Below are 16,560 nucleotides of genomic sequence, written 5' to 3'. Positions count from 1 at the left end.
TTTACAACTATAGAAAAGCAACGACAGCCAGTCTGGGGCTGCTAGAGCTCAGGGGAAGAGGAGGAGAGACCTATAGAGTGCATGAAGGCAGGAGAAGCCACGATGAGAGAAAGAAAAAAGCTGCTCTGACCATTTTGAGCCCCGGCCACTTCCAGGCTGGAGCTGCTGAGAGCACGGAGCAGGAGCCAGCAAAAGCCACAGCTGTGCCCTTCGAATGAAATTGCTTGGAGGCGGCAGGGGAGAAGAGGGCCTTGGTGGCCCCCAGACCAGCAAGACCACTAATAGGGTACCCGTGGACTCACATAGTACTGAAGAGCCACAACAGCTGAAAAAAAGGAGCCGCTCAGAGGCCAGTGAGTCACTGAAAGGGACAAAAGCATGGCCCATCCCATGGGAAGTGTTTGGAGCATGGGCGGTGGGGAGACGGGTCCACCAGGGGAACACTGGGGCACATCAAGGACAGCTGATCTGCCTCCCAATCAGTGCAGGACCACTAGGAGGAGACTGGTCAGGAATATAGAATTGCATGGGGTGCAGTTTGCTGAAAAGACTCAGGCCCAGACCAGAGTTTCTACACAACCCAAGTGCACTGGGTCCCACGAGAGCTGGAAGTACCTATAAAGTCAACCATTAAACTCTGAGCTGCACAAACAGCCTTCCCCAGGGAATCAGCAGCAAAGCAGCAATTTAGCTCAACCACACAGCTCAATTACTGGTCCTCACAGGAAGTTCTCCTATTTTCGAAGTAAACAAAGGATAAAAAATTAGTTCCTGTGCAGAGTTTAAGTGGTGGGAACAGTGAATAATCCAACACAGAACTCAAAGAAAAACAAAGTACCTGCAACCAGAGACAAAGTTTGTTATTAACTAGTAAAGGTCTAATTTCACCAAAGAACACCTATATCACCTAGAAGGACTAGAAGCCCATGGGCTACAAAGCAAGAAAGCAGGGAGGTCTGGGCCTTGGCAATGCCCCCTGACACCCACAACCAGTCCCAAGGGTGGGGGATGAGGGCCTTGGCCACACCCCCTGACATGCACAGCCAGCCAAGCAGCAACCACCCAGCTGCTGCAGGAAGCACCCCTGGCTCTCCTGAGACATTGTGGTGGGAGGCCTAGGGCCTCAGCCAGGTGCCCCTGACACCTGCAGCCAACCCAGAGGTGACCACCAAGCTGCCACAGGAAGCTCCAGGGGTTCTTCTGAGCTGGAGCAAGGGGGGAGCAAGGGGGGGCCAAAAGCCTCAGCCACACCCCCTCGACACATGCAGCCAGCCTGGCGATGACCACCAACCCTCAGCAAAAAGGACCCCAGGTTCCCAGGCTGGAGTAGTGGGGGGAAAGGGTTTTTGCCACACCCCCCTGATATCTGCACCCAGCCCAGCAATGACCAACCCACCACCGGAAGCCCCCCAGTCTCCCTTGCAGGAATGAGGGGGGTGCCACAGGCCTCAATCCCACCCCTCCTGCTTCCTTCTTCTTCCATCACATTTCCTTCCCCTTTCCCCTCTCCCCCTCCCTCCCAACTGCCCCACAACAACATCATAGAACGTTAAAAAATATTAATAAAACTACATTTTCTTTAAGAAAAAAGAAAGAAAAAGAAACGGAGGTCTAAGAATTACCTGAAAAAAGAATTCAAAATAAACATCTTAAAGACCCACCATGTAGAAAGACAACTAAATAGAATCAAGAAAATGATGCACGAACACAATAAGAATATCAAAAAAGGGATAGAAACTATTATTAAAATGAAACAGAAATTCTAGAACTGAGGCCTAAATCTTCCCCACACTTTTGTCTTTCACCTTCTGACCACCCACATGGCCCCAGTGTGGCATGCTGTGCCTCCTCATTAGGAGCTATGAGTATAGTAAGTTTTGTTTTCCTGAGTCTCTCCTGTGTCCACTCATGATCATACCTGACTATTACATAACCGAGTATAAAACAATTAATGAACCTGAAGACAAGTCATTTGAAATTACTCCATCAGAGGAGCTAAAAAGAAAACAAGGAAAAAAAATGAAGAAAAGTGAATATACCATAAGGGAATAATGGGACTCCATTAAGAGAAACATATACATTATAGAGTTACAGAAGGAGAAGAGAGAGAGAAAGGGGATAAATCCACACATATACAGTCAACTAGTCTGCAAAGGCACAGAATACACAATGGGGAAAGGAAAATTTCTTCAACAAATGGTACTGGGAATACAGAATAACCAGATGCAAAAAATATTAAATAAAATTGGACTTTTATCTTATACCATACACAAAAATCAAATCAAAATTGATTAAAGACTTAAATGCAAGGCCTGAAAGTATAAAAACCCTGGAAGGAAACATAAGGGGAAAGCTCTATAACATCGGTCTTGGGAGTGATTTTGTTGGGTATGATACCAAAAGCACAGGAAACAAAAGCAAGCATATACAACTAAGACTACATTGAACTGAAAGCTTCTGCACAGCAAAGGAAACAATCACCACCATGAAAAGGCAAAGAGGACAGAAGAAAATGTTTCCAAACCATGTATTGGATAAAAGGTTAACACTCAAAGAATATAAGGAACTTGTGCAATTCAATACCAAACAAAACAAAACAAAATAACTAACCTGACCAAAAAAAAGTATTGTCAAAGAACTTGAATAGACATTTTCCAAGGAAGACATACAAGTCATCAACCGGTATATGAAAAAGTGCTCAACATCTCTAATTATCACGGGAATGCAAATCAAAACCATGACATATCACTGCACAACTGTCAGAATGTTTTTTATCAAAAAGACAAGGGTTTCTCTATATTTATTTAAAGGTGGAAAAGAAAAGAAAAAAAGATAAGAGATAAATATTGGCAAGACCGTGGATGAAAACCCTTTGCATACTGTTGGTGGGAATGGAAATTAGTACAACCATCATGGAAAACAGTGTGGAGGATCCTCAAAAATAGAGCTACCATATGACCCCGCTGTATTAGTCAATTTCTGTTGCTTATAACAAAATACTTAGAACTGGGTAATTTGTAAGTAAACAAAATTTATTGCTTACAGTTTCTGAGGCTGGGAAGTCTGAAGTCCAGGGAACACATCTGCTGAGAGCACTGGTGTTGGCTACAGTGATGGCAGAGTATCACGTTGTAAAAATGGTGGAGCAGAGAGAGAGATTAACCTCCTCATTCACTCCCTTTCTAAAGCCCTCAGAACCACACCATGACTACCATTTTTAATACATTTGTTATGGCATGGTCCTGCAATCTAATCACTTCATCAAGGCCCCAACTTTCAATTACCGTAATAGGATTTCCCGTACTCTTAACACTGTAACGGTAGGGGTCAAGTTTTGGGGGGACATTCAACACAAGACACCAGCAATCCCTATGTTTGGTATATATTCAAAGGAAATGAAATCACCACCTCGTAGATATATCTGTGCTAACATGTTCATTGCAGGATCATTCACTGTACTGAAGATATGGAAACAATCTAAGTGTCCATCAGCAAATGAATGAATTTTTAAAATGTGGCCCTTTGCCCATTTTAAAAATCACATTACTTGGTTGTGTTTTTGTTTTTGTTTTATGTTATTTGAGTTCCTTGTATATTCTGGGTATTAACCCATTGTCAAGTAGGTACTTTGCAAATATTTTCTCCCATTCTTTGTTTTATTTTCACTCTGTTGTTTTCTTTGTCTGCAGAAACTTTTTAGTTTGATATAATCCTGTTTATTTTTTTTTCTTTTGTTGCCTGTGATTTTGAGGTCTTATTCATAGAGTCTTTGTCCAGTCCTACATCCTGAAATGTTTTCCCTATGTTTTCTTCTAGGAGTTTTATAGATTCAGGTCTTATATTTAAGTCTTTAATCAGTTTTTAGTTTATTTTGGTGTGTGGTGAGTGGTCTAGTTTCATTATTCTATACATGAATATCCAGTTTTACCAAAACCATTTATTGAAGAGGCTGTCCTTTCCCCAATGTGCATTCTTGGTGCCTTTGTCAAAATTCTGTTGGCTATAAGGATGTGGATGTATTTCTGGGTTCCGTATTCTGTTTCATTGATCTGAGTATCTGTTTTTATGCTAGTACTATACTGTTTGGGTAACTATAGCTTTGTAGTATAATTTGAAGCCAGGTAGTGTAATGCCTCTGATTTTATTTTTTTTTGCTCAGAATTGCTTTGGCTACTCAGGATATTTTGCCTTTCCACATGAGTGCTAGGATTTGTGTCTTCTACTTCTGTGAAGAATATCATTGGTATTTTGATGGGGATTGCATGGAATTTCTAGATCACTTTGGGTAGGATGGACATTTTCACAATGTTAATTCTTCTAACCCCAAAGTGTGGAATGTCTTTCCATCTTTTTGTATTCTCTTTAATTTCTTTCAGCAGTAATTTGTAGTTCTCATTGTACAGATCTTTTATCTCCTTGGTTAAATTGATTCCTAGGTATTTTATTTCTTTGGCAGCTACTGTAAATGGGCTTATGTTGATCTGTTTTTCTGCTAGTTCATTGTTGGAATATAAAAATTCTACCGATTTTTGTATGTTGTTTTTTTTTTTTTTTTGTCTTTTTTCGTGTCCGGCAACGGATCGCAACCCTCAGTGTCGCGCCCGTACTGGACCGGGACCAGCAACGGGATCGCAACCCTTCGGTGTTGCACCCCCACCTCGCTCAGCCAGTGAGCGGGAACCAGTCTGTATGTGGGATCTGAACCCTTGGCGGGAGCGCCACCACGCTCCCAAGCGGCACACTGTAGCAGTGCGCCACCGGGCCGGCCCCGTATGTTGGTTTTTTATCGTGCAACTTTATTGAATTTGTTTATCATTTGTAAGAGTCTTTAGGTTTTTTTGTATAGGATCAAGTCATCTGAAAACAGGAACAATTTGACTTTGTCTTTTCCAATTTGGATGCCCTTTATTTCTTTTTCTTGCCTGATTGTTTTGGCTGGTACTTCTAATACTATGTTAAATAAAAGTGGTAAGAGTGGGTATCCTTTTCTTGTTCCTATTATTAAACCATTCAGGATGATATTGGCAGTGGATTTGCCATTTATGGCTTTTATTGTGTTGAGATAATATCTCCAAAGGACAACATACAAATGGCCAACAGGTACACTAAAAATGCTCAACATCACTAATTATGAGGAAAGTGCAAATCGAAACCATGATGAGATATAATTTCACTCCTCCTAGACTGACTATTCTCCAAAAGACAGGGAATAACAAATACTGGCAAGTATAGGGAGAAAAGGGAACACTTCTACACTGTTCTGAGGATGGTAAATTAGTGCAGCAGTTAGGATGTTTATCAGACAACTACAGATAGAACTACCACATGATCCAGCAATCCCACCATTGGGTATATATCCAAAGGAATGAAAATCATCATGTCAAAGGGATACCTGCACTCGCATGATTATCACAGCTCTATTTACAGTAGCCAAGGTGTGGAATCAACCTGAATGTCCATTAACAAATGACTGGATTTAAAAATGTGGTATATATACACAATGGACTACTACACAGCCATGAAAAATAATGAAATTCTGCCATTTGCAGCAGCATAGATAACTTCGGAGAATATTATATTAAGTGAAATAAGCCAGGCACAGAAAGAGAAATACAACACGTCCCCACTCATAAGTGGGAGCTACAATGTAAATGAACAAAAGGGATGGAAAGGAAGTAAGGACAATCACAATAATCCATTGATTTTTCAGTAGGAGAGAACAGAACTGTGGTTACTAGGGGTGGGAAAGGGGGAGTTGGAGGGAGTTAGTGAGAAACTGGTTAAGGACACAACAACTATGTTTTGTAATGACAAACATGCTAATTATACTTATTTGGTTATCACACATTGTACACAAGTATTGATATTCAATTCTGTAACCCACAAATACATCTAATCAATTATGCTTCAATAACAGTAAGAAAAAGAAAAAGTAAAACAGAAAATATAGTACATAATGGAGTATTATTCAGCCTTAAAAAAGAAGGCGATACTGTCATTTTGGGCAACATGAATGAGGCTGGAGGACATTACTCTAAGGGAAATAAGTCAGACAGAAAGAAGAATACTGTATGATCTCACCTATATGAAGAATCTTAAGGGACAAAGTCAAATAAAGAGAAACAATGTAGAGCAGGGGTTCTCAGTGGCAGGGTTGGAGAGGAAGTGGAAAGTAAGTCAAAGGGTACAAATTTGTAGTTAATTAGAATGAATAAGTCCAGAGAAATAAGGCACAGCATGAGGACTACAGTAAGTAATACTGCGTTGTACACTGATAGTACATTTGCTGACAGTACATTTTCAGTACTGGTACCACACACATAAAACAGGTGTGGAAGGTGATGAATATGTTAATTTGTTTTACTATAGTAATGATTTCATGATTTATATGTACTTTAAAATACCATGTTTTCCACCTTAAATATGTAGAGTAAAAAATAAGTTAAATAAAAAGCAAAAACAAAATTGTGACCTCAGCTGCACTGTCACCACTCCACCAAAGGGCCCTGGGGACTGGGAGAGGGGGAGGGGAAACTCAGATTTCAGAAAGAGCCCTTCCCAAAGTCTTCAGCAACACTCAAGTAGATCTTTGGAATGCGGTCCAGCTGGTCTGGACGAGTCTGGCAGGCAGCATGAGGGGCTGTTTGCAGTTTTAATTTTACTCACACGTATCAAGAACATGTGTCTTTTTGAATATAAAGTAACTGTTGGAAACAGTGCACTGATTTATGAGTCTAAAAGTCTTAAACAAAAGGCATTATCTGAGAGTAGATTAAATGAGAGGAATGACTGCTGACTATGATTGGAATCCTTCAAACCCCATGACACCTGGGATCTGATTTGGAACCTCTGGGCCAGGCCTGACGATCTGCTGGTTTCTGCTATCCTAACGCAGGTCTGCAGGGAAAGGGCAGGGAACTGTGAGCAGACAGGGCACAGGGAAGATGCACCATCAGTATGGGAAGAAAATGTATCTGCTGGATTTGGGAGAGAACATGTTTATTGGAGAAAGGGACATAAGTAAAAATACTGAAAACTGAGAGGACCAAGGGACCTACCAATTTTAAGGATTTAATCCATTCTTAACTTGCATGTATATTTAACTCCTTGTAGAAGAGAGCTTGTAGGAAAGAGAAAGCCTCTGTGTGTTCATTTCATATTCTAATAGGCATTCTGTTGGAGGCACGGGATTGGGAAGCTTTACAAATTTTTTTCTGTTTCTCTAGCTCACTACCTTCTCCCATTGAGATAGGAGGTAATCAGTTTCCCTGGGCTCAGGTTTCAGGACATGCCTCTGGGTTTCATGCCACCCCTTAGGTCTCAGGCCCCTCCTCTAGGCCTTCCCCTAGAGGAAAGTTGCTGTCCCTAATAGGATGTATTTTGGGTACCAACACGAGGAAATTGAGAACCCAGGGGACTGGCTTATGCTCAGCAAATACAGTGGCTGGGCATGCTCAGTGGGGAGGAGTTAAATAACCCCAGTAGCTGAATGACCTTTCAGTAGGGGTGCTAAGGAGCACTGAATATTCTTGAATGTGTTTGGTGCGTGTGATAGAATTTGACAATGAACGTGCTCCAGAAGGAACCAACTGAGCATGTGCAAGATGTAATTGAGGACCACCCCCTTAACTGAATATTCATTAGATAGTGAAACTATAAAAGCCAGATCCCAGCAGAAGGCAAAGTAGTTGCTCATTCTCCTAGAGCCAGCCCACACTTTGCCAGCTGAGGTGTGTGTACTTCACATTTGTGTTAAGCTTACTTTTAGCAGGTGGCTGCCCATTCTCTTGAGCTAGCCTGCACTCTGTACTGAAATTTTAGTATTTATTACTTTTGTGTTAAACTTGATGTGCGCACTGCTTAGTCTCTAGAGCTATGCCACACCCTCTCCGTGAAAGCTGTATCCTTGTTCATTATATTCAACCTGTTCTCATGAATTTTTCCTGTGGTGGAGTCATGAACCTGGTAGGAGGACAGGGTGGGTTGGGGTAACTATCAAGCCCCGAGGCTCTTTCTTTGGCATCATAAGTGATGAACCAGCAAGGAGGGCTATCCCCTAGTGGTCAGGGCTATGTCAATGCAGCCATGTCCTCAGGAACCTCCTCGGACCACTAGGGGCCCCCCTTCTCTGCCTGATCCTGGACCATCAAATGCAATAAGTGGAGCTCCCCAGTTTTGGGGTAAACACTCCTGGTTTTGTGGTAACATACCCCAGCTTTCAGTGGGACAGCACCACTAATATGCCACCCCCAACTGCATTGGTTCCTCAGCTTTTGGGGTACAATCCCCGGTCATGGGTAACCCCTCCCAGTTTTGGGGTACACTCCCTGGCTTTGGGTTACCACTCCCATTTTGGGGGTACACTCCCTGGTTTTGTGATACACTCCTCGGTCTTTGTGTAACCACTCCTTGTTTGGAGGTACACTACCCAGTTTGGGAGTACACTGCCCAGTCTTTGAGTAACCACTCCTGCTTTAGGGGTAATGCCATATGAACCATGACATATCTGATCACTCTGTCACTGGATCTCAAACTGCACCACTTTGCCTCTGGCTACTAGGATAGATAGAGAATATTACAACAGATTGGGCTGCATGCTCTGGAGAAAGCAGGGTTTTATTTCAGCTCCCTCTCTTTAGACTTTGTGCCTCTTCTCTTCCCAGTTGATCATGGCTAACCAGTGTGCATGTTTTTTCTTTCTTCTTATGTTTGTCCTGTTTGCAAAACTTCTGTAAACCTAGCAGTTTTTCCTCTTGTAACAGGCCTGCCTGTGGGTTCTAACTACCTGTAGTAGGCTGGGACATTGGGGATTTTGGCCACCTTGTTTTCTTCCCATGCTCCTCCTCTCCCTCAGGCTCCTCTCATGCCACCATCTTGGCGTAATGGTTTTTTCCTGCAGAAAAGAATTGGCCCATCACGTGGTCTTACAGACAAGTAGCCATTCTCTGGCAGGGTTTGTTTAGATACCATGGGGCTCATTTGGAAACATTTTTTGTGTAACATTCTGTGCTAAAGATGAAACGTGAAATATTTCCTGAAGTGACTGAAACAATATGGACCCACAGCCTGGAGCGAAGCTCAGTAGCTAAGACATAGCCTAATTGTTTGAAAGGGCAGCAACAACAGCCAAATTAATGGAGACATGAGGGATGGCCTGTCCTTTCTGTCTTCCCTCACTGGATGTTTTGTCTCCTAGTACATTGAATCTCCTGTCTTGTTGGGGAAAGATCTGCCTGCTTGGGTCGGAGTAACAAAGTTTGTGCCTTTTGGTCATTAAAGACTTGATGACATAAAAGAAATATTTTTTCTCATCTCTCTGAGTTTCTCTAGGAAAGCTTGAGAAAGAGAAACTGTTACTACTGGCTCTGTCTCTGGAAGAAATGGTTTGGGGAGGGGCCTCAGAACTTGAGAGCCCTCGGTGAGGTTTGCTGTGCAACCACCATCTAGAGACCCCTAGACAAGGGAGGAGTTGGCATAGAGATGTCTGAGAGAGTTCAGCAGGCCTGCACTACCATCAGGTGGCTTGGGGACATCGTACCCATCATCTTTATCTTTTGATTCCTTAGGAGCAGTGTTGGTTGGCATGGGCTGTGGCCAAATCCTCTTCACCAAAGGTGCTGTTCTCAGTGACAGATGGCGCCTGGTACTGCGTGTTGTGAAGAGCTTCACACGCACAGCTATCAATCCCCTGGTCGCAATTACAAGCTTGTGAACTCCGGAATGGTCTCCAAAGGCTATTTCAGCTCTGGACTTTGAAGCCCTGAAGGCCTCGAGGAGGGAGTCACATACTCTGTATCTTCTCTACTTTCACACTGCTCCCCAGGTGGCAGTTTGTGGTACAGGAAGAGGTCTGGCAGCCAGACAATAAATGGCATTGGCAGAGGAGGAAGGCTTGATTTGGGGGTGCTCACACTCAGACCTGCTAATGGGCTGCTATTCATATTCATGGAGGTATCCAGACTAAACGTCCTCCCAAGCCGAGCCACATCTGCTCTGGGCTCCACTTGTGAAGGCAGTGACAATGGAAGTGATTGCTGGTTGGGTATTCTCTTCCTGTCCAAGGGTCACTGGGGCTTGGAGCATCTATTGGTAATTTGGGGGTTTGCTGGGGCAGCTATGAGTCCCCAAGTTGGCTAGAGGTCTCCTCAGCACAGCTTGCTGTGTACATGTAGATGACGTAGCATCTTTGCATGTGGCAATTTTCTTAGGGCATAGCAATATGGGAGAAAAGCTTTTCTGTCTGAGGGTTTTCAATGCTGCATCGCTGCAAAATAAGCATTAGCAGACCACACTCTATTAGTACCTCTCCCTGTTTAACATCAGCCCCTGCAGTGGTCCTTAATCACACTATCCTGAAATGAAAGAGCGTCCACGCGTGCAGGCGTATGGCCACGCTCCAGAAGCCCACCTTCTCTGCCGCTCAGCCTCAGTGGCCACAGGAAGTACGTTTCTCCAAGAGGAAAACACCTCTCGTGCTGACTGTGGGCCTCAGTGGCGTGGACTGTGGCCTCACACGTTTATCATTTTCATGGGCCTTTTGAAATCTTCTTGCCTGTAGTTTTAGGCTTATTCTGTGGAATTGTGGTTTTCTAACAATTACAAGTTCATGCAATTCACTTAATGGGTTGGACCAGCATTTGTTTTAATGACATAGAAGAGAATAGAAATATCAAAGAGCAATATAGGGAGTAAGAGAAAGTATTATTTAAATGTTTTTTGTTTCTCGTGTGTGTGTGTGTGTGTGTGTGTGTGTGTGTGTGTGCGCATGTGTGTGTGTGTTGCCATGGGTTATTGTCAAAACATTTTGAGAAACTTCCCGTGAAGTAAAATTAAAATATGAAAATACAAGCTTTATATTGATGACTACCCAGTGCTTTCCTGATATTTTGAGCCTGTTCTTGTCTTTAAGATGAGCAAGGCTTTTCTGTTTCCAGTAGTTACAGCCCCTCCACACAATGAAACAAGGGAAGTAGAAATGGATAAGAAACCTTTAAGATTGCCATTACCTTTACCTGGAAAATCCTTCTGTGTGACCCGAGGTCTGAATTGTCCTAGTGGGGGTCATGCATTTGGCACAGGCGACCTTGGGGATTAAGTGAGCTGCCACTGGTGGAAGCACCTGCCGTAGACACTTGCTAACTTTGGGGCCACTCCACAGTGGCATGTGGCGTGTCCACTTGTACTGCACCGGGTCATTCGGGGGCCTCCCCGCCGGCGTCTCATTTCATTCTCGCTTTTATCCAGGAGGTGGATGTTTTCATTTACTCTTTAGGAAACTTAGACTCAAAGATGCTCCAGGACATGACCGAAGTCACGGATAATACATGATAGAAGAAGGGCGAGAATCTGGACTCTCTGGCTCTTTCCATGTCTGCTTTTCCCGCTTCCCACTAGGACTGGGATACAATTCAAAGTTCTGGACTCATAAAGCAAGTCCCCTCACGACCCTCCCTCACGGCTCACCTGCAGCATGAACCCTCCACAGTCGCTGCCCCCCGGTTCGCTCACGGCACCGTCCACATTTTTCCCTACTTTTGTCCGTGCTGTTCCCCCTCCTCCTCTCTCCAGACTAAGCTCAAATGTCACCTCCTCCGTGACATCCCACCCACACCACCTCCTTCCCTGTCAGAGAGCACGATCAGAGCCTCCATCGGATCAAGTCCAGGCACCATGTGCATGTGCCGCGTGACAGCCACGCTCCCTGCAGTCACTCCCTCTGTGTCCCCATGCCACTCCGTTAGTCTTCCTGTGACAGCACGAGAACACCTTGTGCTCTGATCATTTCTCTACACCACTGCCACCTCCCCAGAGACTCCAAGTTCCTCGTCCCTCCTCAGATGCCTGATTCTTCACACGGCTCCTGACAGGAACGAAGCGCCCAGTGAGGGACAGTTGAATGCTTGCCCCAGGCACAAAAGCTGCCATTAGGCTCTCAGTTCTGAAAGAAGGAGTCTCAAGTTCAGGGAGTAAGGGACAGTTGAATGCTTGCCCCAGGCACAAAAGCTGCCATTAGGCTCTCAGTTCTGAAAGGAGTCTCAAGTTCAGGGAGCTGGGATGGAGGAAGCTGAAGCGCTGGGATAGTAGCCAGGCCCTGGCTACTCCACAGGTAGCTGATGGAGAGATGAAGAGAACTCGGCAGGAGGAGAAAAGCGTGGAGGAGAGCAGCTAAATAGAAACCCCAGTTTCTAGGAAGGGAGATCCCACATTGAGATGTGGGCTGGGGAAGCCAGAGTCGTTTGCCTCCCTCGTCCCCCTGCAGGTGGGAGGTCAACGAGTTTTTCCCACCAAATGAAACTAAGTACTACTTGCAGAATTTCATTTTATTGGTGATTTTTGTTTGTTTGTTTGTTTGTTTATTATTTCCCATCTAGGAAAAACAGCAACCATTTTTTTGGGAAAGGCACTCAGTTCTTGGCGGCTGTCCTGTGGCAGGTTAACAGAAGCCAGGTCAGGGACTTCGGTGAAGCAAGAATTCACCAGGAAGAAGGGCGAAATCAAAGGTACGTGTAGACTGAAGCTGAAACATCCCCTTCCGCTCCCACACAATTCGCACCTGCAAAGCATTAAAGTAACGTGTTGCCGTCTCAGTTCTAGCAATGAGATGACGTGTCTACACACGGCTCTGACAATAGCCGATGTGAAGGAGGCGGATTTATCGCTGAAGTGTGACCGTGTGGCCCTGAATCTGCACGGCGTGAGGCGGCACCCCCTCAGACTAAGCAGGACAAACCCAAGTAAGGAGAGCTTCGGAGACTTGGGTCACCTGAGTCGGCTGTACCAGCTGCAAGCTGAGATCGTTTGCTTCCGGGGATCCGTGAAGACAATGGCAGTGGCCTGTCTCATAAAATGTGCTCCCCTCTTGAGGACCCTGACTGTGTGAGCTCTGGCCTTAGAGTGTTTCTGTTCCCAGGAAGCCTCCCAGGGCGTCACACACCCCTCCCCCCTCTGTCAGTCACACACCCCTCCCCCCTCTGTCACTTCCCCTTCAACACTCACCTGTGTCCTGGGTCATCCTCCTGCCTCATAAGTTCGCTGGCTGCTTTGTTCCACTGTATGTGAAAAAACAAAACTAAGATAAACAAACAAAAAAACCCCTCCAACAGTAAACTGTGAACGTGTCCTTTTATTCCCTTTTATGACATACTATAAACATGTTCTCTTTTATATATTTTGTTTTGTCATAATGAACACACGTTTTGTTAGTGAGGACGGCAAAGTGGACAGAAAGGGGACATAGTCTGTAACTACTGCCCGTTGCAGTAAGAAAATCTTAGATTCTCCTTTATAATGACCGGCATTATAATTGTTAAACTTTATAAAGTTTTCAGTTTAGGGGGAACTCATGGAAAGTCTGGTAGCTCTGCCCATTTCTTCATTGCATTTGTTATTCAACCTGCAATTCAGGCACCACCTCTTCCAGGAAGCCTTCCCTGACCACCAGTTTGGGGCACACACACCTTCCACGTACTCTGTGGCATCCTGTCTCTGTCGTTGCACTCAGCACACTGTCTTACAAAAATCCATTTGACGGTCTGTTCACCGTGACTGTGAGCTCCATGAGGGCAGGGACAGCATCTGACCCACCCTTGTGTTCCATCCCTCAGATGCAGCAAGTTCCCCAGACCTGTTGGTTCTTTCTCCTTAATGCCCCCAACACCAGGCTTGTTCTTTCGTTTCCATTATGACGTGACTTCGAACCCTCCTCTTTTCTCACACCGCAAGTACTGCAGCCCATCGTACCCCAAGTGCCTGTGGTCTCTCTTCGTAGAAGCAAACCTTCCACTACCATCAGATTAACCTTGTGTGAGGACCACTTTCATTGTTAACATCCCACTCAGCACTCTTCTGTGGCTCCTGTGATCTTCAGGATAAGGCAAAGTATCCTAGCTAGAAGATTAGAAAGTTAGGTCAGAACTTAGCCCTGACCTGCTTTCTCATCATATTTCTCACTATTTCCCCAAACTGAGTTACTCCACTTTCTGAGAAAAACTCGCATCCCCGCACAGGGCTGACAGTGCTTTCTTCCCAGGAGGGCATTTCTTCTTCTGCATCTCTGAGAACCTTCCCTGGCCTTCAGGAGCCCCCTCCTGCAGGAAAGCTTCCTTGCCCAGTCAGTCCAGCGTGGAGTGAGTTCTTCTAAAAGCCACTGCCAGCTAAAATCATGCTTTAACCTTTTATCTTACTTGTTTACATGATCTCTATGTCTCTTTTCATCTTGAGAGTCCCCTACAGTGCCTAGCCTGGTGCTTTGTACATAGTGGGGCTCAATAAACACTAATTTACTAATTCTTAGGTCAGCCATGAAAATTCCAAGTGGGTATCGTGTGTGTGAATCTTCTGTACTCCCCATGGAGGCCAGCATCCATGTATTTGTTTATTTAATCTTGTTTTAGAAATAATGATCTTTTTTTTTTTTTTTCTTTTGTGACCGGTAAGGGGATTGTAACCCTTGGCTTGGTGTTGCCCGCACCGCGCTCAGCCAGTGAGCGCACTGGCCACCCCTATATAGGATCCGAACCCGCAGCCTTGGCGCTCCCAGCGCCGCACTCCCAGCGCCACACTCTCCCAAGTGAGCCACAGGGTCGGCCCAATAATGATCATTTTTCTCCTCCTCCTGTCTTTTGCATGGTTGATCATCAAAGCATAGTTGCAGGATGTAGCATATTGTTAATTCTGACCAGTGTCTTCGTGATAATCCTGAAAGTGTTTTAGATTGATGTTATTCTACTCTGGAGAGACATAGCTAGACCTTACAAAACGAGGCATGGTAAGTGGCAAGTTTCAAGTTTTTCTTCAAAAGAAAAAGTCTCATAGTGACTGTTGGTTACCTGTCTATTAATCTCTTAAGAGCTCTGCTGTTAAACCTAGATTCCATTTTGTTTACTAACATATTATGTATTGGTTTTTTTTTTAGTATAATCAGAGACCATTTTCCATTGTGCTGTGAACCTCCTTGTGGTTCTGAGATTCATCTCAACAGCTCAAACTTCCTCCTCAATAGGACTCTGCTGTTTCTACTAAATCCCCAATAACAGCATGTGCCCCAAACCCAGAACAGTTTAAGTATTTTGGGAAATACATGTTAGTAAGACTTTATGAAATTAAACACAGTAAAAATATTACTTCTGTTTTCCAGATTTGAGCAAGTTGGAAATGTCCGTCAGAATGCAGGTGTCTTTCCCCTGAAACCCTGTTCCATAAATAATCTTACCTATGCTCACAGATATTATAAACATGCAAGAAGACAGTTCTGTCTGCTAAATATGAACACCATCCTTTCATTTGGAGACATATATTCATTAGCTTTTCTGTACGGTCAATTCAAGTAGGAGCTAATTTGATTTGTGGGAAATTCAGAACCCTAAAAACTTCTACTTTCTCGCCACTATTAGCTTTTAACATTTTACTTCCTCAGGGCAAATATGGGACAAACGAAAGATGAAACAGGTCTGCAGGAGAAGGCCCCTTCCTATAATCATAAATACTTACCAATAGATTATTAATCAAGGTTGATGATATGCTCTGAACTACACTGGACGTGCTCTTGTCCATTCCTTATTATTCAGTCTGAAGCAGTAAAAAGGAGGAAAACATTGGGATGGAGAATGTTATTTTTTGTGGCAGTGGATTCTGTCTTCAATTCTCGATTCTAGAATATTCTGGAGGATGAGATACGTAGACCAACAAACATAAAACTTGGTGAGGAATGTCTACTGAGTCAAACGAGAATTTTTAGAACCATGTAATGAAGTGGTACTTCTTGTTTTCTTCTTCAGATGGAAAGATCTATGATGCTTATGTTTTCTACCCACGGAATGACAAACATAGTCCAGAGGGCACCAGTCCTGCAGAATACTTCGTTCACCAGATTCTGCCTGATGTTATTGAAAATAAATGTGGATATAGCTTATGCACTTATGGGAGAGATCTGCGACCTGGAGAAGATAAAGCTGTTAAGATACTTTAGGGACAGAAATTCATGCATACCAGAAGGCTAATAGCTACAGTCCTAATCCTGCGTTGAATAAGGAATTGTATTTACTCCCCATGGCCTTAAGACCAGAGCTTTTAAACATTTCTCTAGAAGAAGGAGACACTTGTCATTTGCTCTTCCCACCCCCAGCATTGTCCTAGTGATGAGATCATCACAGTAGTGTCAGTGATGTGAACACAGAGTTAGGGGTCCTGTGCTTCTTACCCCTATTTTATTCCTTTGTCCACACTGGGATGACACTGACACTTCTTAATTCTCTCCAGAAGAGAGGAAAAAAGACTTAAAAGTTGAAGTTTTTTTTTCTGATATCCATAGACACTAGTTAAACTATTTCAAAGAACTCAGAGAGTCTCAAGGTCTTCCGTATACTGGGGAAACATTCTCAAATTTCTAGTCTCACCAGCTAACCCGTTTCATGTACTCCTAACAGTTTTATTACAATTCCAGTGATTTCAGTGGTTATTTCTCTCTTCCCTTCATATATTTACATCAAATTCCTGTGAACTCCCTTGTAGAGTCTTCTCTAATTCCTCAGATATCGGGGGGGGGGGGGGGGGGGGGGGGGG

At 43.9% G+C, this 16,560-nt stretch overlaps 1 pseudogene; it reads left to right on the top strand.

Moving 5' to 3' along the window:
• The first annotated feature begins 9,633 nt into the window (after positions 1–9,633).
• Positions 9,634–16,560, top strand: part of LOC103605584 — a 9,382-nt pseudogene continuing 2,455 nt past the window's right edge.

The sequence above is a fragment of the Galeopterus variegatus genome, unplaced genomic scaffold (assembly GCF_000696425.1).
Source record: "Galeopterus variegatus unplaced genomic scaffold, G_variegatus-3.0.2 Scaffold5920, whole genome shotgun sequence".
In the NCBI taxonomy this organism is placed as follows: Eukaryota; Metazoa; Chordata; class Mammalia; order Dermoptera; family Cynocephalidae; genus Galeopterus; species Galeopterus variegatus.
The sequence above is the reverse complement of the archived record's forward strand: the minus strand, read 5'-3'. Positions and strand labels throughout refer to the sequence as shown.